Here is a 21,428-nt window from a genome sequence, read left to right as displayed (position 1 = left end):
TGAAAGTTACCATTGAAGCGGTTTCCACCACCTTATCAGGCAGCTCATTTCAAATCCTAACCACTCGCTATATAAAAGCTTCCCCCCCCCCCCCCCCCCCCCCCCCCCCGCCTCCTCTGGATCTTTCGTCAATCACCTATACATATGCCCACTCTTTATTGACCGTTCAACTGTTGAAAGCAGTTTCTTTTTATTCACTCCACTTCATGATTTTAAATCAGAATGTCCTCTCTACTTTAAGGATGGCAACTTCAGTTTCTCCTGACTATCTAGTTAACTATAATCCAGCATTTCTGGAACCTTAGTAGTATATTTGCTTTGTATTCTGATATTCATAAGCTGGGCTTTTGGGATCTGACAGGTATGTTACACAACTTCACAAAGGACTCCTGGTTAATGCCTCGAGGTGGAAGAATTGGATGATGAGCAGGTAACCAAAGCTCTGTGTCAAGTGGCAGCACATTAGCTGATGGGTCTAATAAATGGATGAGTCAAAGTCATGCATTTAGTAACTTTGCTTCTCACTAACCACTATATATAATGGAGGTTGTTTGGATCATACTGGGTATTGCCAATCTTGCTCAGGCGTCTGCAGTCCCCTGGTGCTTCCCCTGAACGTTAATACTGTTCACAATGTAAAATATTGGCGTTGGCCTAATTTCATAGTAACAGCCAGCAAGGGCAGCACGGTGGCCTAGTGGTTAGCACAACCGCTTCACGGCGCTGAGGTCCCAGGTTCGATCCCGGCTCTGGGTCACTGTCCGTGTGGAGTTTGCACATTCTTCCCGTGTCTGCGTGGGTTTCGCCCCCACAACCCAAAAATGTGCAGAGTAGGTGGATTGGCCACGCTAAATTGCCCCTTAATTGGAAAAAATAATTGGGTAATCTAAATTTATTAAAAAAAAGAGTAACAGCCAGCAATAAACTAACAAGAGCACAACACTTTAGTTTTTCTCACCCATTTGAATGCTGCAGAACACCCTAACGTAGATGACAATTTAAAGATCCCAGGGTAGGAACTGCATTCTTTCCGAGGATGGAATTCTAGTACAAAGTCAGTGGAGGAACCAGAGATGGATACCTGGAAGATCTGCTGGGTTTTCTTAGGAATCCTGCCGGGTTTTGCCTCATGATAGGTCAAATACCATGTTGAGTAGGTACAGGTGCAATGCAGTGTCGGAGGTGGGCATTGCCAAGTACAGATCAAATGGTAAATTATTCTAGAGGCACTGGAAGTAATGGAACAATAATAATGGTATTTATTGTCACAAGTAGGCTGACACACTGCAATGAAGTTACTGTGAAAACCCTTAGTCGCCACATTCCAGCGCCTGTTCGGGTACATGGAGGGAGAATTCAGAATGTCCAAATTACCTCACAGCACGTCTTACGGGACTTGTTGGCGGAAACTGGAGCAAACCCATGCAGACACATGGAGAACGTCCAGACTCTGCACAGACAGTGATCCAAGCCGGGAATCAAACCTGGGACCCTGGAGCTGTGAAGCAGCCGTGCTAACCACTGTGCTACCGTGCCGCCTGGTCTGACAATCTGACTATAGCTTCTCGTCTTTTTTATGGCCTGACTCAGCTCCTGCATTCCCCTTAGGAACAGCGGCATTTTATTTCAGTAAGATTTCTTTTCATGGAAGGGAAAGTACAGGATAAAAATACATTAAAATTCAGCCAGAAAGAAAAAGAAAGTTGTGTTTGAAACCAAAACCTAAATTATTAAACAAATGCACTAAACATTTACTGGAAAACAAGGCTGTTTTCTAAACTTCAAAGTGTCAAATGTGTAAAAATAATACACTTTAAATCATTTGCTTCTCTCTCTTTAAATTGGGGCTAACTTGTTTTTCCTTGAACATATGCTTAGAATGGATGAAACTGCTGGGGGAATGAGAGCACACCTGCTAAAAGCCTTCTTTAGCATGGCACATGTCTCCATAAATAGTCTTTTGTTCACAATAGGTAGATCTGGATAATGTGAGTGCACAGGAAAGGACAAGTGGCCAGTGGAGACTGGGAGGAAGCACTCTCCCGAACTCCAATACTAATTGCATTAGCAATCGCCTCTATCCAGCCAGTCACGACAAATATAATATATCATTACTCCCGCTCAGTAAGAGTTTTGAGTATCATGCATCGTATGGCAAGGGATGTCAGGACTGTGTGATCCCTTCGACATGGGTGGCCTAGCTTATTGAGATGACATATTTCAGTACTAAATCACGAGGGATTGGATTTCAACCCCAACCTCTCTCTCAGACTGACCACCTGATGTTTCCTTGTTCATAGACCATCAAGTGAAAACGGATACCTATTCCAAAGTCAGCCATCGAGTTCGCAGCATCTCAGGCAGCGCATTAACTCAGTCAAAAAAAACACCTTCCTTTGTTGCTCCAGACACAGAAAAGAATAGAAGCCACTTCTTAGCAGGGGCGACAGCTGGAACCTTTTGTCCATGTCAATCATTTTAAACAGGGAACATGCAAACCTGTAATTGACTGTACACCTTCTGGTCTCATTTCTAACCATTGGGCTTCTGATTTCAGGGTTGTTCGTGCACAAGTGATTAAAAAGGCACATAATCCAAATTGTAGACTCTAAAGGTTATGAGGATATCACAAAATGCATATGTTTGCATTTCCAGGACGAGATCTTTACTGTGCAGAAATGAAACGTGCGTGATAGCAAGTCCGATGGTAGTGGGTTATCATCGATATTTGCTGACAAAGTCAGTTACATATTTCCTTGTTCAATCTACTACACAGTTAAAATCTACTCCCCTTTCATTTTGGAGCGAACTCATTTGTATATTGCTGCAACGTTGAAATTACTTTGGTGAGAAATTTTAATTGTTATCCAAGGTGGGAATAGCCCTGTAGATAGATGTTGGGGTAATTTTTTTCTTTATTCATTCATAGGATGTGGGCATCGCAGACTGCCAGCATTTATTGCCCATTCCTAATCGTCCTTGACTTTGGGTTTTTAACGGCACTGGCAATGTTCATAAATTGACGCCCCATTTCGATTTTAGAATGTTGGTTTCGACTTTATGATACAACACCAGTACGTTCACGCGTTGCGTCATCTTTCTGCGCTGCCCATCATTCCAGTCTCCATTTCTAGCTTCAGGCTTGATGAGGCTTTTCTCTCTGCCAGTGCTGGTATGATCTCTTCCAGTGTTGGAGTAGGGTAGTGATTCTTTGTTATGGGGTTGGCGATTCAGCAACTCCCTTGCACCTGGTGTGGATCTGGGGGCAATGGGTGAATTGCGTGAGAACGCCAAATCTAGCTCCGCGCAGGGCGCTGGGCCGACCATGAGGCACCCGAATCGCTCCGTCTGGTGCGATCTGGATCTTGCTCTGACTGAGCGAGATCCAGATCTGCATATTTAAATTAGCCTAATGGCTTATTTAAATACCCGGACGCTGGATTCACCCGGTGCCCAGGACTCAACAGCCACGGTAGCGAGACTATTCTTCAGACTCTTCTATTCAGGCGGGCTTGATGAATATTCTTGTCAGAGTATCGGTTCTGGTGTTCTTACATCATGTATGATTTATTGCGCCCCAGATTCCCCTCAGGCAAGACGTCTTCCTTCAGAATGGAACCGCCATGTATGCTGAATGCATCAACCTTTACAATTATCAAACAAGAAGACAGACAACAAATTCCTGATCTAAAACAGTTTATTAACTGCAGCATCGTAACTAGCAGCACTTAAACTTGGAACTGGAGAGTACAAATAGTTAATAAATGGGGTTAATTGTCAAACGACATAACAGATGTTACGTGGCAAATCGGTTATGTCGCACTAATACAGCAGCTATCGCATAACAACATATTCAATATTTTCTATCTGTTACACATTAAGTGTTGCATGAAAATGTCTTCATTGCACTTCAAAAAGAATAGAAGGAAGCAAAGGAAATCACCAAGAACACTGAATATAAAAGCCAGGATGTCTGCAACCTCCTAATTTACCTTGGTGCGAACTCTTCCAACGTTTACAGAAATTAGTCTTTGAAGTCATAAAGAGACCGTGCTTTAGCAGAAAAATTGTCTGTTGTTTTGCATGGTATAATGTGTCTGTCTTTCAAAACAGCGCAAGCTCTGCATTATTGCGAATGGTACCACAGGAAATTTGATAAAATATAATAAAACAAAATGTACACATGAGCCAAATATCTGGGCAGCAATATTATTTTGAGGATCAGACGATGATTAGAAACAGCTTGAATACTGCTTTTGTGGTTTGCCATGTCCTGAGAGCCCTTGGTGAATCGAGAAATCAATTTTGGGCTATTTATTGTTTTTGTTTACATTTTTATTCGTCCATGGGATGTGAGCCTCACAGGCCAACATTTATTGTCCAACCCTAATTGCACTTGAGGAGACAGTTAAGAGTCAACCACATTGCTGTGGGTCTGGAGTCACATGTAGGCCAGACGGGGTAGGCCAGGGCGCCTGATTTCCTTCCCTAAAGGACATTTGTGAACCAGATGGGATTTTACGACAATCGATAGTGATTTCATGGTCATCATTAGACCTTTAATTCCAGATTTTTATTGAATTCAAATATCACCATCTGCAGTGGCGGGATTTGAACCTGGGTCCCCCAGAGCATTACTCTGGCTCTCTGGTTACCTAGACCAGTGACAATACCACTACGCCACTGCCTCCCCGTGGTATAGAAATCACATGTGTGTGTATATATATATATACATATAAGTAATATATATCTATAAGCAAAATATTCCTTTCTTCAAGTTCATTTCATAACTTAAGTTCCAAACCCTGGCGAGGTACATTCTTGGATGTAGCTGGACTGACAGATTACTATTACAGATAACAAGCTTGATCACATTTACAAAACGGACCACTGTATGGTGAAAATCATGATCTGAACACAATGGCCGTCACACCAAATCATCTGGAACAGTGGAGTTCGGCTGGGTTTTGGATATGCTAAATAGTTAGAAGAAAAATATGTTTTCTTTAAATCAGTAGATCATATATTTATTCCTTCCATTCCAAAATTAATTAATTGGAAGGTGGAATTTGATGTCGCATCTGCAAAAAATAACTCCTCAGCTAAATAAACCTTTTGCAATAAAAATTGTTGTTTCCAATTATTCGAAGATGCTTCTGATCCCCATCAAATGGGAGAATATATTCTGTATATGTTGCAAAAGCAAGATAAGGCAGATGCTGGAAATCTGAAAGTAAAGAAACAAAAACTGCTGGAAAAGCTCAACAAGTCAGCCAAATGTTTCAGATTTTTCATCAGAACGGTTCTGATGAAAGGTCACCCAACCTGAAATGGTGGGAGGAATTTTGAGCCCGTGTTAGCCATCAGCGAGAATGGCAACGTGGATGGAAAATGCGGCAAAAACCACGAAACGCGATTCTCGCCGGCGAGATCGCATTTTCCAGTTTTCCAGGCCCCTCACTGGTGGTGTGATGAAAATCTCATCAACGAAAGCTGGGAGCCTCATTTAAATACATTAGAGCAAGTCCAGGATGATCCATCGCCTGGATCGTCAGGGCGAGAGAGTGTTTATATCGTCATTTCCAGTGATGAGGAACCATTAACCATTGTTCCAACAAACCAAGAAGGGACGACACCTAATGTTATTGATGTGACTCCCACCCAGGCACCAGAGAGTGAGGCTCTTCAACCTTCAGATGAGGGTGCAGAATTGGGCGTGGCTACACAATCCCTGGCAGACACGCTGGCACCACAGGTCCCAACTGAGGATCTGCACACTTCTATGCAGACCAACACTAAAACAGGGATTGCCCAAAGAAAATAATCTGTCAAACAAGAAGAAGAGGAGCAGAGTGGGAGAGCTAGTGCATCCCACTGACAAAACCGAAAGACAAGATGTTGATGTTGTGATTGACAAGCCACAGACAGAAGAGGCAGAGAACATACAACGAAGCAGCAAACAGCATTGTGGGAAGAAACGGAAGAAGAAGAAGCTGGTCATGCACGTGTGACAATTAAGCAGACATGAGGAGGTGGACTTCCACTGGCTGTACGAAGAAAGTCGTTCATCTTCTTATGGCACGTCAGCCCCATCCTCCTTTGGAGTGAGATGGCACTGACAATCGCGGCAACCCTCCTCTCAGTCAGGTTGTCACTTTGCTGGATGGATGCCTGCCCGATCATGGGTAGAGGGTTTCCCACCTCTGCTCGACCCCATCAAGAAGTTTGCTGAGGGCTCCCTCTGCAAAATGTGGTGCACTCTTTCTGGCAACCATCCTCCCACCCCCTCCGACTGGACTTGAAACAAGTGCTGGGGCGTTCAGGGGAGGTGTTTAAAAGGAGTGCCCCACCGATTGCAGAGCTTTCCCGGGGCAAGAGCATCAGAGGCAAGCTGCCACGAGCGTGGCATCATTCACGTGGAGAAAAAAGATTTTGTTAAAGAGGCTGAGTGTTTGCGACATCGACGCTGGCAGAATTCCCCCTGGTTTTCTCACTGGAATTGACACTTCGAATAAATATGGAAAGGTGCTGCCTGTTAATTCTGTTTCTCTTGCCACAGATGCTGCCAGGCCTTTTCCAGCATTGGAGCTTGCCAGTGTGGAGTTTGCACATTCTCCCCGTGTTTGCGTGGGTTTTGCCCCCACAACCCAAACATGTGCAGGGTAGGTGGATTGGACACACTAAGTTGCCCCTTAATTGGAAAAAACTAATTGGGTGTCATAATATCCACTCATGGATATAATGAGATGCAGACAGGCAGTGATTGACACACAGGATAACCAATGAACACACACGAAACAGAACAACCAATCAGCAGACAGGATACTATCACTATAAAACACACTAAGCATTAAGACTCTGCCTCTTCTCACTGGATACAGCTACAGAGATAGTTAGAGTGCCCAAGGCCATGAGCACTGTCTCTATGTGACAGAGAGCTAGTCTGGTCAAGCCAATCTGAGGTTATTAGTTTAGATTAATAGAGTGTCAACCCACAGCAGATTTTGTACAGCAAGAAGCAAGTTCAATAAAACAGTGTTGGACCATCTCCTGTGTCAGAAGCCTGATTTGAGTTTCACTGCATCCAGTTGCAGTCGATGTTAGACAAACTCAGTAACACATCATTGGGTACTCTAAATTTATTTTTTTTAAACTTTACAAATACTGTACATGTCTTCCTTGAGACAATTGTGCCATAAACATAACCTCAGGAAAGTAGACCCTGCTATTCAATGTGCATTTCCCTGCTGTTTTGCATACCTGCAATAAATATAGGCTGTATAATTGAGATTGTCAACTAATTGCGCAAATTGTGGGCACGAGTGGAGCACCGAGCACAGGACGACCTCTTACTACTTGTCCAACCAGTGTTGGTCGACACGTGAGGACCTTGATTTGCATGACCAATGAACAAGTTTGAAAGAACCTCGCAATTCTTGTCCTTGAACCTCAGGATTCAAGAATCTGTGTGTTATGTGAAAGAATCGCAGGATTCAATGACAGCTTTGCCCTTTCCTTCTCTGGTAATCACCCAGGCGGCTGATCAATTGTATGCTGGAATAATGTGGATCTGACTGAAGATTATCCCCAACTAATACCTCCAAAAACAGATTATCTGGTGATTTACCTCATTGCTATTTGTGCAACATTACGAACAGACTGTTACATTTCCCTGCAATACAATAGTAATTATATGTACTGTTATGGCCTGGCACTTCCCTCACTCTACTATTACCTTCAAGTAGGGCAGGGTTTTTCAAAGTGCAGGTCACGACCTATGAGTGCAGCACGGTAGCATAGTGGTTAACACAATTGCTTCACAGCTCCAGGGTCCGAGGTTCGATTCCCGGCTTGGGTCACTGTCTGTGCGGAGTCTGCACGCTCTCCCCGTGCGGGCGTGGGTTTCCTCCGGGTGCTCCGGTTTCCTCCCACAGTCCAAAGATGTGCAGGTTAGGTGGATTGGCCATGATAAATTGCCCTTCGGGTCCAAAATTGCCATTAGTGTTGGGTGGGGTTACTGGGTTATGGGGATAAGGCGGGGGTTGGCTTGGGTAGGGTGCTCTTACCAAGAGCTGGTGCAGACTCGATAGACCGAATGGCTTCCTTCTGCACTGTAAATTCTATGATTCATTCTATGAGTGGATCGCAGGCGGGTGTTGGGCGGGTCATGGAGTGATCGGTTACGGCGGTTTTCCTGATTGCGGGAGTAGCAATCCCGTCAGTCCCGACCTGTTTTTAAATTGAGAATGTCGGCCATGGTCGACCTTTCAATGAAATGATGCAGTCTTGCAGCCAGAAGCAGCACTTGGCACGTACACTGATGTTTCGTGACCTGTATGTCTGTGCTTTTGGCGCATAATCATGGAGGAGAGATTCCTCCATTTTCTATCTGCGCGCAAGCAAGGCAAAGAACTGTGAAGAACTGAAGATGGATAATTTTGCTGTACTGAAGAGATGGCCAGAGACACAAACAAACAGTGTACCTTCTAGCCAGAAACTCACAACTGAATCTGCTGGAGAGGGTTACTCAAGAGAGTCCATGGCAGGGCCAAAGCAGTGCTAGTGTTAGCTCTGTACAGAGCTCCAGGCCCTCTGGTGAACAGCCAACAAAGAAAAAACTGAAATCGGGAACAAAGCAGCATAAAGATGATTTATTGAGGTTTGGCTTTGTTAATTGTGCCAGTGCAAATCAGGATGCAAAGCCCATGTGTGATATATGCAGGGAAGTACTGACAAATAACATAGAACATACAGTGCAGAAGGAGGCCATTCGGCCCATCGAGTCTGCACCGACCGACTTAAGCCCTCACTTCCACCTGATCCCCATAACTCAATAACCCCTCCTAACCTTTTTGGTCACTAAGGGCAATTTATCATGGCCAATCCACCTAACCGGCATGTCTTTGGACTGTGGGAGGAAACTGGAGCACCCGGAGAAAACCCACGCAGACACGGGGAGGACGTGCAGATTCCGCACAGACAGTAACCCAAGCCGGGAATCGAACCTGGGACCCTGGCGCTATGAAGCCACAGTGCTATCCACTTGTGCTACCGTGCTGCCCCCAAATGAGAGTTTAAAATCCTCAAAACATCAAAGGCATTTGAAGACGAGTTCGAGGACAAATCTCCTTTTTTCAAAGGATGCAGCGGGAACTTAAATCATCAGCTGAAGCCCTTAGCAGAAATGTAACATTAAATGACAAAACAAGTGAGATCGTGAAGACCAAGGAGGCTCACCTGTCGCATTAAAGGTAAGCAAAAATGGTGGGTCCCAAATTTCCGCCGGTTGGTAAAAGTGGGCCCCAGGAGAAAGAGTTTGAAAAACACTGACGTAGGTGGATCAACCCTAGTTTAATGAGGAAGAGATGTCAGGAATAGCACCAAGTGCAGCCAAAAATGAGGTACCAACCTAATGATTCATTTCACATGGGATCAAGAAATCGCTGAATGCCCTGGAGACGACAAAGTCTATGGGCCTTGACAAAAAAAAGAAGTGGGGATGTTCACCGATGATTGCACATTCAATACCACTTGCAAATATTTCGATACTGCAGCAGTCCATGTCTGCATGTAGCCAGGCCTGAACAACATTCAGGGTTGGGCTGATAAATGGCAAGTAACACTCACCCCACATAATTGCACAACAATGAACATCTCCAAGAAGAGAAAATCTAACCTTTCCTCCTTGGCTTCCAATGGCATTGTTGCTGAGCATCCTGGTGGTTGCCATTGACCAGAAACTGAACTGTACCAGCAATATAATTGCAATGGGTGGAAGACCAGATCAAAGGCTAGGAATTATGGGGTGAGAATCTAATTCCAGACTTCCCAAAACTCGTCCATCATCAATTAGCCTGCCCAGTGCAATTCCTTCCATCATCCTTTCCTATACATAGCCCTAACATTTCAACTATCAACATCCGTGTGGTCACTCCACCACAATCCGAGTTTACTAGCCTTCGGCTATATGACACACATGTCCTACCCATAACAATCTTCTTGTAGTAACACATTTTGTTTTTACATGCAGGACACTTCCCAACATTGCAGTACTATTCGATTTGTTCTGCCAGATTGTACTTAAAGCTCCCCTTCCGGTATAAATTTATGATGAGTCTGGCCACTCCTTGTGCAAGTCTTTTGTCATGTTCTACAGGTAAATCCCACATTTGCAAAATGGGTCAGGGCTGAGCTCATCCCAGAAAAAATGATTTTCCTGAAAACAGGCATTGTGTAGTCCACTGGCTCACTTATGCACTAGTTTAAATGCAGCTCAATATCTCAGCTGCCAGTCCTCAGGAGTCTGGCTTTTTTGAATTATAGTGCGAACTCTGCAGCGCTGCCAACGACAAACAATGCATCTGCTCCAAACCAAATGATAAACAGTGTTGCTCATGCTTGCTGTCGGAAGGTTCAGGCATAAGTCCTCTTTTAAAATAAATTTAGAGTGACCAATTAATTTTTTCCAATTAAGGGGCAATTTAGCCTGGCCAATCCACCTACCCTGCACATCTTTGGGTTGTGGGGGTGAGACCCACGCAAACACGGGGAGAATGTGCAAACTTAACACGGGCAGTGACCCAGAGCTGGGATTGAAAACTGGGAGGCAGCAATGCTAACCACTGTGCTGCTATGCTGCCCCAGGATTAAGTCCAATGATTGGAATTTGCCTCTAATGTGTATGTTTAATGCAGCATGACAACGTAAAGCAATGAACATTTGTTAACTTTTGAAATTAACAAATTTTGAAAATACTGCAGGAGTTTTGATGGTTTTAGAATAAATTAATTAGGAGGGGAGCAAAATGATAAGACAAGAAGCAGAGGGAGAGAATGTTGACTCACATTACTTCTGTGCATCTTGGAGCAGCCGGTTATCGAACAATACCAAAATAACATTCACCCCAAAACAGGCAAACCTGTCTGTAAAACTGCCATTTCCAGTAATTAGTCTTCTGTAAATTCAGGATATACCTGTATATAGAAATTTCGTTTGGACAATGGAGAAAAGGGGAGTTGAATACAAGGAGGTGAGAATTGAACCACAAAACCATTCGGATAAAATACTCAAGTGGGCAGAAGAGTGGCAAATTAAAATTAATATGGACAGATACAAAGTACCTGGAGAAAATAATTTTTATCTTCAGCACTCTGAAGAGCTGACGTTCGGCTGAAAGGAATCTAATGATGGTAGACTTTTAACAGGGTAGATTTTCCCCCTGCTCTTTCTGCCAACAAGCAGTTGAAAAATGAGAGTGGAAAGAAAATAGAGATGAATCCTTGTCCTGCATTTTGTACCTTACAGCCCTGATTACCCAAAGCACAAGCATCTGTCCTATGACAGACTGTGGCTATTTCCTGTTGTGAACAATTTAAATGGACTAAGGGGCTGCCACAGCTTACCTGCCAATCTTTGGCACGCCAGCATTCTGCAGTCAGTGAATGAGTTTCTTGGCAGGCCACAGAAGTGGTTTGTTTCTCTCAGCACATTATGTACCCTGCAGATGGTACAAACAGAAATGGTGTTGAACACCAGGGAGTAGATGCCTGTGTCATTTACACACTGCCCTTTGACCTAAACAAGCAACTCCAAAGGATGCTTCGAAAGGAGCGCCAACCTGCCAGTCTGGATGTTCATCCCTTTCCCCTGGTCCTTGCATCTGCAGAATAGCCCAATGCAAAGTATGAGGACAAGGAAAAGAGGCCCTATTTGAGTGAAAGATTTATGCTTGGTCATCTTTCAGTGCAGTATTCCAAAATGATTACCCATACATTTTCTGATGATCTGTAAGAAATTAAATAGCTTCATCCTTTAGCAGCCCATTTAATGTCCCAGATACCTCTAATACCTGGACATTGTTCGGATGGTCAGCAATCAATAATACACTTTAATAAATGCTATAGAACCAGTGAATTGTTATAGTGAAGATGGAGGCCAATCGGCCTATCACGTCTGTACCAGCTCTCCAAATAAGCAATTCCCTTAGTTCCATTCTCCTACCTTCTCAGCCTAACTGCATGTCTCCCTTTTCAAATAACAGTCAAATCCACATTTGAATGCCTTGATTGAACCTGCCTCCACCAGGTTTTCAGGTAATGCATTCCAGACCACTTGCTGTGTGGTAAAGTTTTTTCTCATCTCTCTCTTGCCAATTTCTTTAAGTCTGTGCTCTCTCATTCTTGATCCTCTCATGAGTGGGAACAGTTTCTCCCTATTTACTCTGTCCAGATCTCTCCTGATTTTCAATGCCTCTAATAAATATCCTCTCAATCTTTTCTTCTCCAAGGAAAACAGTCCAAATTATTCCAATTTACCTTTGTAACTGATCACTGAAACCATTCACGTGAATTTCTTACTGCCCTCTCTCCAATGGATTCACATCCTTGTTAAATTGCAGTTGCCAGAATGGGATACAGTCCTCCAGCTGAGGAAGAACTAGTGGCTTATTCACGTTTGGCATAACCTCCTTGCTCTTCTACTCTATACCCTTATTAATAAAGCCCAGGATGCTGTATGTTTTATTAATCACTCTTTTAACCTATCCTGCCACCTTCAATGACTTATGCGCATATATACCCAGGTCCCTCTGTATGCTCTTTAGAAGTGTATCCATTATTATATATTGGGCTGAATTCTCCGATTTAGAGACGATGTCCCCACGGCAGCGTGAAAATCCGCTGGGGGCTAGCAGGGAGGCAGCGCAGAGCACCCGGCTCTAGCTGCCAATACGGCCTGGAGAATTGCTGGGTCCATGGACGCGCATGTGCACAGAGGTGGCCTGTAGCGGCCGTACCTTGCTTTATGGCGGCGGGCACTTGTGGTACCTGGCCCGCAAAATAGTCCTCCCCATTCAGCCGGCTCGCGCACCCCGGACCGACCCACCACAATGCCCCTAGCCCCATATATGTCCACCCCTGCCCGCAGATCGGCCCTCTCCTGGCTGTGGCGTAGCTGGACTGAGTCCGCAGCCGACACGCTGAGTTCCCGATGGGTGAGACCACACATGCCCCACGCTGTCGGGAACTCGGCCGGTCGGGGACGGAGCATTGAGGGGCGGGTGTCAGCCAACGTACGGAGCCCATGGATACGGCGTACGGCATACTCGTTTTCACCGATTTCGGCATCATCAGGGATTCTCTGCCCCGTCGCCAAACGCGATTGCGGTGTCAGGGATCGGAGAAGCCAGCCCATTGTCTCTCCTTGTTTTTCCTACTAAAATCAATCATTTCTCATTTCTCTGCCTTGAATTTCATCTTTTTTTATTATTCATTTATGGGATGTGGGTGTCTCTGGTTAGGCCAGCATTTATTGCCCATCCTAGTTTACCTTCAGAAGGTGGTAGTGAGTTGCCTTCTTGAGCTGCTGCAGTCCCTGAGTTGTAGGTATACCCACAATGCTGATAGGGAGGGAGTTCCAGGGATTTTGTCCCAGCAACAGTGAAGGAACGGTACTATATTTCCAAGTCAGGGTGGTGAGTGACTTGGAGAGGAACCTCCAGGTGGTGGGGTTTCCTGGTATTTGCTGCTCTTGCCTTGCTAGATGGTAGCGGTCAGGGATTTGGAAGGTGCTGTCTGATGTACCATCAATTCGACTCAAGACACAATTAGGATCCGAACTGTGGCTTTAATCAGCTAGTTGTTAGCCCGGTGGTCGACTACAGAGAATGGCCGACCGCCGGGAACTCTGGGTACTTATACCCCACCTCGGAGGCGGGACCTACTTGCCTCTCGACCAATTGGAGAGCAGTCACATGACTAGTCCTAACCAATCGGATGAGAGGCACATGACCAGCCAGAGCCAATGGGAAGCCAGTGCTCTGCACCAATGGCAGTGCTCATATCCATACCGCCACATTCACCCCTTGTGGAGAAAGAAGGCGGGGGGGAGGGGGGGGGTGTGTGGGGGGGGGGGGGTGGTGTGGGGGGGGGGTGGGGGGGTGTAAGTGGGAGAGAGAGGGGGGTCCGAGGACTGGTGGTATGACCAGCGAAAATCGATAAGGGTGGGCAGCCCACTGGCTCGTGGAATGCACTGCCTGTGGTAGTAGTTGAGTCGGAAAATTTATGGACCTTCAAGCGGCTATTGGATAGGTACTTGGATTAGGGTAGAATAAGGGAGTGTAGGTTAACTTCTTAAGGGCACCACGGTAGCATTGTGGATAGCACAATTGCTTCACAGCTCCAGGGTCCCAAGTTCGATTTCGACTTGGGTCACTGACTGTGTGGAGTCTGCACATCCTCCCCGTGACTGCGTGGGTTTCCTCCGGGTACTCCGGTTTCCTCCCACAGTCCAAAGATGTGCAGGTTGGGTGGATTGGCCATGAAAAATTGTCCAAAATTCTATGATTAACCTAGGACAAAGGTTCGGCGCAACATCGTGGGCCGAAGGGCCTGTTCTGTGCTGTATTTCTCTATATCTATATCTACTACTAATAACAACAGAATACGCAAAAATGTCCAAAAAAGGGTCCCATGGCCGCATCAGATGGAGACGATCAGCCTGTCGGGTGCCCGTGGTGTTCTGGAGGACCGTCGCAGTGGAGCCGGTGACGTCAGGCCGATGGTCGTCCTTGCCTCCGGGAGCGTTGGTCGTAGATGTGACTCCGTCCCCGGGCCGGTGGTGGAGACGCTGTAATCGGGGGAGAGGGGGCATGTGCGCTGGGTCGTGGGGGCGCGGGGGGCGCTGGGGGGAATTGGGGTTGGGGGGGGGGGTGTTCACGTAGGGGGAGAAGGCCGCATGCCGGCGGGTGCCAGGACCCGAAGCGAGACAGTATCCTGCCGACCGTCGTGATACTCCACGTCCGCATATTGCGGGTTGGCGTGGAGTAACTGGACTCGCTCAACTAACGGGTCGGACTTGTGCACCCGCACATGCTTCCAGTGCAAGATGGGCCCGGGGGTGGCCAGCCAGGTCGGGAGAGGAGACCCTGAGGACGACTTCCTGGGGAAAACAAGAAGATGTTCATGAGGTGTTTGATTAGTGGTAGTACAGAGCAGAGACTGGATTGAATGCAGGGCGTCGGGAATGACATCTTGCCAACGGGGAATAGGGAGATCTCTGGACCGTAGGGCCAGCAGAATGGTCTTCCAAATGGTGCCATTCTCCCGCTCGACCAGACCGTTACCCCAGGGGTTATAACTGGTCGTCCTGCTAGAGGCTATGCCCCTGCTGAGCAGGAACTGACGCAGTTCGTCACTCATAAAAGAGGACCCCGGTCGCTGTGGATGTACGCGGGGTAACCGAACAGGGAGAAGATGGATAGGAGGGCCTTTATGACGGTTGTTGTGGTCATGTCGGGACGGGGAATGGCGAAAGGGAAGCGAGAGTATTCGTCAATAACACTCAAGAAATAAGTGTTACGGTTGTTGGAGGGGAGGGGACCCTTGAAGTCTATACTGAGACTTTCAAAGGGGCGGGAAGCCTTGATCAGATGCGCTCGTTCGGGGTGGTAGAAGTGTGGTTTGCACTCGGCGCAGACGTGGCAGTCCCTAGTGACGGTCCTGACCTCTTTGATGGAGAAGGGCAGGTTACGGGTCTTAATAAAATGGTAGAAACGGGTGACCCCTGGATGGCAGAGGTCCATGTGTAGGGAGCACAGGCGGTCAATCTGAGCGCTGGCGCAGGTACCGCGGGATAGGGCATCGAAAGGCTCGTTGAGCTTCCCAGGACGATACAAGATATCGTAGTTGGACGTGGACAACTCAATCCGCCACCGCAAGATCTTGTTGTTCTTGATCTTGCCCCTCTGTGCATTGTCGAACATGAAAGCTACTGACCGTTGGTCTGTGAGGAGGGTAAACCTCCTGCTGGCCAGATAGTGCCTCCAATATCGCACAGCTTCGACTATGGCCTGTGCTTCCTTTTCCACTGAGGAATGGCGGATTTCGGAAGCGTGGAGGGTTCGTGAAAAGAAGGCCACGGGTCTGCCCGCTTGGTTCAGGGTGGCCGCCAGAGCTACGTCAGACGCGTCGCTCTCGACCTGGAATGGGAGGGACTCGTCGATAGCGCGCATCGTGGCCTTTGCGATATCCGCTTTGATGCGGCTAAAGGCCTGGCAGGCCTCCATCGACAGGGGAAAGGAGGTGGACTGGATGAGGGGGCGGGCTTTATCGGCGTAATTGGGGACCCACTGGGCGTAATATGAGAAGAAGCCCAGGCAGCGTTTGAGGGATTTGAGGGAGTTGGGGAGGGGGAGTTCCATCAGGGGGCGCATGCGTTCAGGATCGGGGCCTATCACTCCGTTACGCACTACATAGCCGAGGATGGCTAGACGGTCGGTGCTAAACACGCACTTCTCCTTATTGTAAGTTAAATTAAGGAGTTTTGCGGTTCTAAGGAATTTTTGGAGGTTGATGTCGTGGTCCTGCTGGTCGTGGCCGCAGATGGTGACGTTATCGAGATACGGGAAGGTGGCCCGTAAACCGTGCTTGTCAACCATTCGGTCCATCTCCTATTGGAAGACCGAGACTCCATTTGTGACACCGAATGGAACCCTGAGGAAGTGGTAGAGGCGCCCATCTGCCTCAAACGCGGTGTACTTGCGTTCACTCGCGCGATGGGGAGCTGGTGGTAGGCGGACTTAAGGTCCACCGTGGAGAAGACTTTGTATTTCGCGATCCTGTTAACCAGGTCGGAAATACAGGGGAGAGGATACGCGTCCAGCTGCGTAAACCTGTTCTCTGACTGTAATCGATGACCATCCGTTTTTTCTCGCCAGTTCGAACTACCAGCACTTGGGCTCGCCAGGGACTGTTGCTGACCTCGATAACTCCTTCCTTAAGGAGCCTCTGGACCTCGGACCCGATGAAGGTCCGGTCCTGGGCATTGTAACGTCTGCTCCGAGTGGCGACAGGTTTACAATTTGGGGTGAGATCAGCAAACAAGGAAGGGGGGTCCACTTTGAGGAACGCAAGGCTGCAAACAGTAAGAGGAGGAATAAGGCCGCCGAATTGAAAGGTCAAGCTCTGCAGGTTGCACTGGAAGTCCAGGCCCAAGAGTGCCGGAGCGCATAGACGGGGGAGAACGAGGAGTTTGAAGTTTTTGAAAACCCTCCCCTGGACTGTGAGGTCCGCTATGCAGCACCCGGTGATTTGGATGGAGTGCGAACCTGAGGCCAATTCAATTTTATGTTTAACTGGGTGGATGGGGAGTGCGCAACGTCTTACCGTGTCGGGGTGGACGAAACTTTCCGTGCTCCCGGAGTCCAGCAGGCACCTCGTTTTGTGTCCATTGAGCTGAACCGTTGTTGTAGTCTTGGCGAGCGTGCGTGGTTGCGACTTGTCGAGTCTGATGGAAGCCAGTCGTGGTGAGAGTTCCAGATCCTCCTCAGTGGCAGAATAATCGCTTGCAGGGCCTTCCATGTTGGCCCAAGATGGTGGCGCCCAGGACCCGCACGTGGAGTCGGGGTCCCAACATGGCGGCACCCAGGACCCGCACGTGGAGCCGGGGCCTCAAGATGGCAGCACCCGTGGGAGCCTCGTGGCGGCTGGGGGCAGTGTCAGCGGCGTCTGCGGGCCGGTCGGGGCAGCTGGGAGCGCGGGTCGGGAGGACCATAGGGCCGTTGCGGGGGCTGGGCCGGAGAGGTTGGTGCGCGGCGTGGGGCCCTGGGGGGGCCGGGGGGGGGGGGATCCGCGGTCACTGCGTGGGACAGCAGCGACCGACTTGGTTTGGCAGACCACCGCGTAGTGGCCCTTCTTCCCGCAGCTCTTACACAGAGCGGAGCGGGCTGGGCAGCGCAGGCGGGGGTGCTTTGAGAGGCCACAGAAATAGCAACGGGGCCCCGCTAGTTTGTCGGAGTGACCCGCAGCACAGGCTTGGGGGGGGGTCGGGGTCCACGGAGGACGGGGGTGGCGCGTGCCATGAAGTCCAGGGGTTTGCTGCGCGGCCGGGGGCGTATGCGCGGGCGTTCAGGTCAGCAACCTCCAGGGAGGTTGCAAGAGTCCGTGCCTCAGCTAGGCTGAGGGCGTTTTTCTCCAGCAATCATTTGCGGATAGAAGGAGACTGCATGCCAGCAACGTAAGCTTCTCTGATTGGAAGTTCCATGTGCTCAGTCGCCGAAACTTGGAGACATGCGCACGTTCTCCCTAGAGCTGCGAGGGCCTGGTAAAACTCGTCGAGGGACTCACCAGGGAACTGTTGTCTAGTCGTCAGGAGATGCCGTGCGTATACTTCGTTGACCGGCCGGAGAAAGTGTCCTTTGCGAATCTCCATGGCCGCATCAAAGTCGCCTTCGTCCTCGATCATTGCGTAGACCGATGTGCCCACGCATGAGTGGAGGATGTGGAGTTTCTGCTCCTTGGTGGGCTTGCCGGCTGCAGTCGTCAGGTAGCTATTAAAATACGCCTGCCAGTGTTTAAAGATTGCAGACGCATTTGCAGCATGTGGGCTGGTGCAGTGGCTGTCAGGCTTGATGCGAAGCTCCATTCCAAAATTCTAGCTGATTAAATTGATGTACCATCAATTTGACTCAAGACACAATTAGGAACCGAACTGTGGCTTTAATCAGCTAGTTGTTAGCCCGGTGGTCGACTACAGAGAATGGCCGACCGCCGGGAACTCTGGGTACTTATACCCCACCTCAGAGGCAGGGCCTACTTGCCTCTCGACCAATTGGAGAGCAGTCACATGACTAGTCCCAACCAATCGGACGAGAGGCACATGACCAGTCAGAGCCAATGGGAAGCCAATGGCAGTGCTCATATCCATACCACCACACTGTCGAAGGAACCTTGTCGAGTTACTGCAGTGCATCTTGTAGATAGGACACATAGCTGCCGCAGTTTGTCAATGGTGGAGGGTTTAAATGATTGGAAGGCGTAGCAATCAAGTGGGCTGCTTTGTCCTGGATGGTGTCGAGCTTCTTTTTTTTTAAAAATAACTTTTCTTAAGATTTTCAAAAAATATAAACAACAAAACAATATTAACAAAACAGCCATGTAGAAACCCAAGAACAACACCCACCCAACTACAAAAGCAACTACAAAAACAAAAAAAAGCAAACAACAAAAAGGAAAGAGATAACACCCGCCACATCCAACAAACCCATGTACACAGTTCTCCCTCCCACCAAACCAAACACCCCCCCCCCCCCCACCCCCCCCCCCCCCCCCCCCCCCCCCCCCCCCCCCCCCGTTGCTGCTGCTGTCGGCCTATTTCCCTACCGTTCCGCCAGGAAGTCCAGGAAAGGCTGCCACCGCCTAAATAACCCCTGTACTGATCCCCTCAGGGCAAATTTCACCTTCTCCAATTTGATAAACCCCGCCATATCATTGATCCAGGCCTCCACGCTTGGGGGCCTCGCATCCTTCCATTGAAGTAAGATACTCCGCCGGGCTACTAGGGACACAAAGGCCAGAACACCGGCCTCTTTCGCCTCCTGCACTCCCGGCTCCACTGCAACACCAAAAATTGCGAGTCCCCAGCCTGGCTTGACCCTGGATCCCACCACCCTCGACACCGTCCTTGTTACCCCATTCCAAAACTCCCCCAGCGCTGGGCACGCCCAAAACATATGGCTGTGGTTCACTGGGCTCCCCGAGCACCTAGCACACCTGTCTTCGCCCCCGAAAAACCTACTCATCCTCGTCCCAGTCATGTGGGCCCTATGCAGCACCTTGAACTGTATGAGGATAAGCTTCGCACAGGAAGAGGAGGAAGTCACTCTCTCCAGGGCATCCGCCCACGTCCCCTCCTCAGTCTCCTCACCCAGCTCCTCTTCCCATTTACCCTTCAGTTCCTCACCGAGGCCTCATCTACCTCCTGCATTACCCGGTATATGTCCGAAATCCTCCCTCCTGCAACCCACACCCCCGAGAGCACCCTATCCCGTACCCCACGTGGGGGCAACAAGGTGAACCCCTCCACCTGCCGCCTGGCAAACGCCCTCACCTGCATGTACCGAAACATGTTCCCCGGGGGGAGCCCAAACTTCTCCTCTAACTCCCCCAAGCTCGCGAACCTCACCTCCACTAACAGGTCCCTCAAGCTCCTAACCCCTACCCTGTGCCAGCCCAGAAATCCGCCATCAAAGCTCCCTGGAACAAACCGATGGTTCCCCCGTATCGGGGCCTCCATCGAGCCCCCCACTTCTCCCCTATGCCGTCTCCATTGCCCCCAAATTTTGAGGGTAGCCGCCACCACCGGGCTCATGGTATACCTCATTGGAGGGAGCGGCAACGGCGCCGTTACCAGCGCCTCCAGGCTCGTGCCCACACAGGACGCCACCTCCATCCTCTTCCATGCTGCCTCTTCCCCGTCCATTACCCGCTTACGCACCATCGCTGCATTGGCAGCCCAATAGTACCCACATAGGTTGGGCAGCGCCAGCCCCCCTATCCCTGCCCCATTCCAAGAACACTCTTCTCACCCTCGGAGTCTCATACGCCCACACAAATGCCATAATACTCCTGTTGACCTTCCTAAAAAAGGCCTTCGGGATAAGGATGGGGAGGCACTGGAACAGGAACAAAAACCTCGGGAGCACCGTCATCTTAACGGACTGCACCCTCCCCGCCAGCGACAGAGGTAACATATCCCACCTCTTGAACTCCTCCTCCATCTGCTCCACCAACCTTGTGAGGTTGAGCTTGTGCAGGGCCCCCCAGCTCCCAGCCACCTGGACTCCTAGGCACCTGAAGCTCTTCCCTGCCTGCTTCAGTGGGAGCCTACCAATCCCCTCCTCCTGATCCCCCGGGTGCACCACGAACAACTCGCTTTTGCCCAGGTTCAGCTTATACCCAGAGAAGCCCCCAAATTCACTAAGAATCCTCATCACCTCCGGCATCCCCCCCACCAGGTCCGCCACATACAGCAACAGGTCGTCCGCATAAAGCGACACTCGATGCTCCTCCCCACCCCGCACCAGGCCCCTCCAGTTCCCTGACTCCCTCAACGCCATGGCCAGGGGCTCAATTGCCAACGCAAAGAGCAAGGGGGACAGGGGACACCCCTGTCTCGTCCTCCGGTACAACCGAAAGTACTCCAACCTCCTCCTATTCGTGGCTACACTCGCCATTGGGGCCTCATAGAGCAACCTCACCCAACGAACAAACCCCTCCCCAAACTCAAACCTTTCCAACACCTCCCACAGATACCCCCACTCAACTCTATCAAATGCCTTCTCCGCATCTAATGCCACCACTATCTCCGCCTCCCCTTTAACAGCCGGCATCATAATAACGTTGAGGAGCCTTCGTACGTTTGTATTCAACTGCCTTCCCTTCACAAACCCCGTCTGGTCCTCGTGAATGACCTCCGGCACACAATCCTCTATTCTTGTGGCTAAGATCTTTGCCAGCAGCTTGGCGTCTACATTTAGCAACGAGATTGGCCTATATGACCCACACTGCAGAGGGTGCTTGTCCCGCTTCAGGATCAAGGAAATCAGCGCCCGTGACATAGTTGGGGGCAAAAACCCCCCCTCCCTTGCCTCA

General features: G+C 49.0%; 1 long non-coding RNA gene across 1 annotated transcript in view; it reads left to right on the top strand.

Annotated features, from left to right (window-relative positions):
* The window catches only part of LOC119970599, a 40,514-nt gene that overhangs the window by 1,631 nt on the left and 17,455 nt on the right, over positions 1-21,428 (top strand). Inside the window, exon 2 of the long non-coding RNA XR_005461649.1 lies at positions 2,558-2,685. This is a non-coding gene — a long non-coding RNA (uncharacterized LOC119970599). The remainder of the gene's footprint in view (positions 1-2,557; positions 2,686-21,428) is intronic.

This window comes from Scyliorhinus canicula, chromosome 8 (assembly GCF_902713615.1).
Source record: "Scyliorhinus canicula chromosome 8, sScyCan1.1, whole genome shotgun sequence".
NCBI classification, from domain to species: Eukaryota; Metazoa; Chordata; class Chondrichthyes; order Carcharhiniformes; family Scyliorhinidae; genus Scyliorhinus; species Scyliorhinus canicula.
The sequence above is the reverse complement of the archived record's forward strand: the minus strand, read 5'-3'. Positions and strand labels throughout refer to the sequence as shown.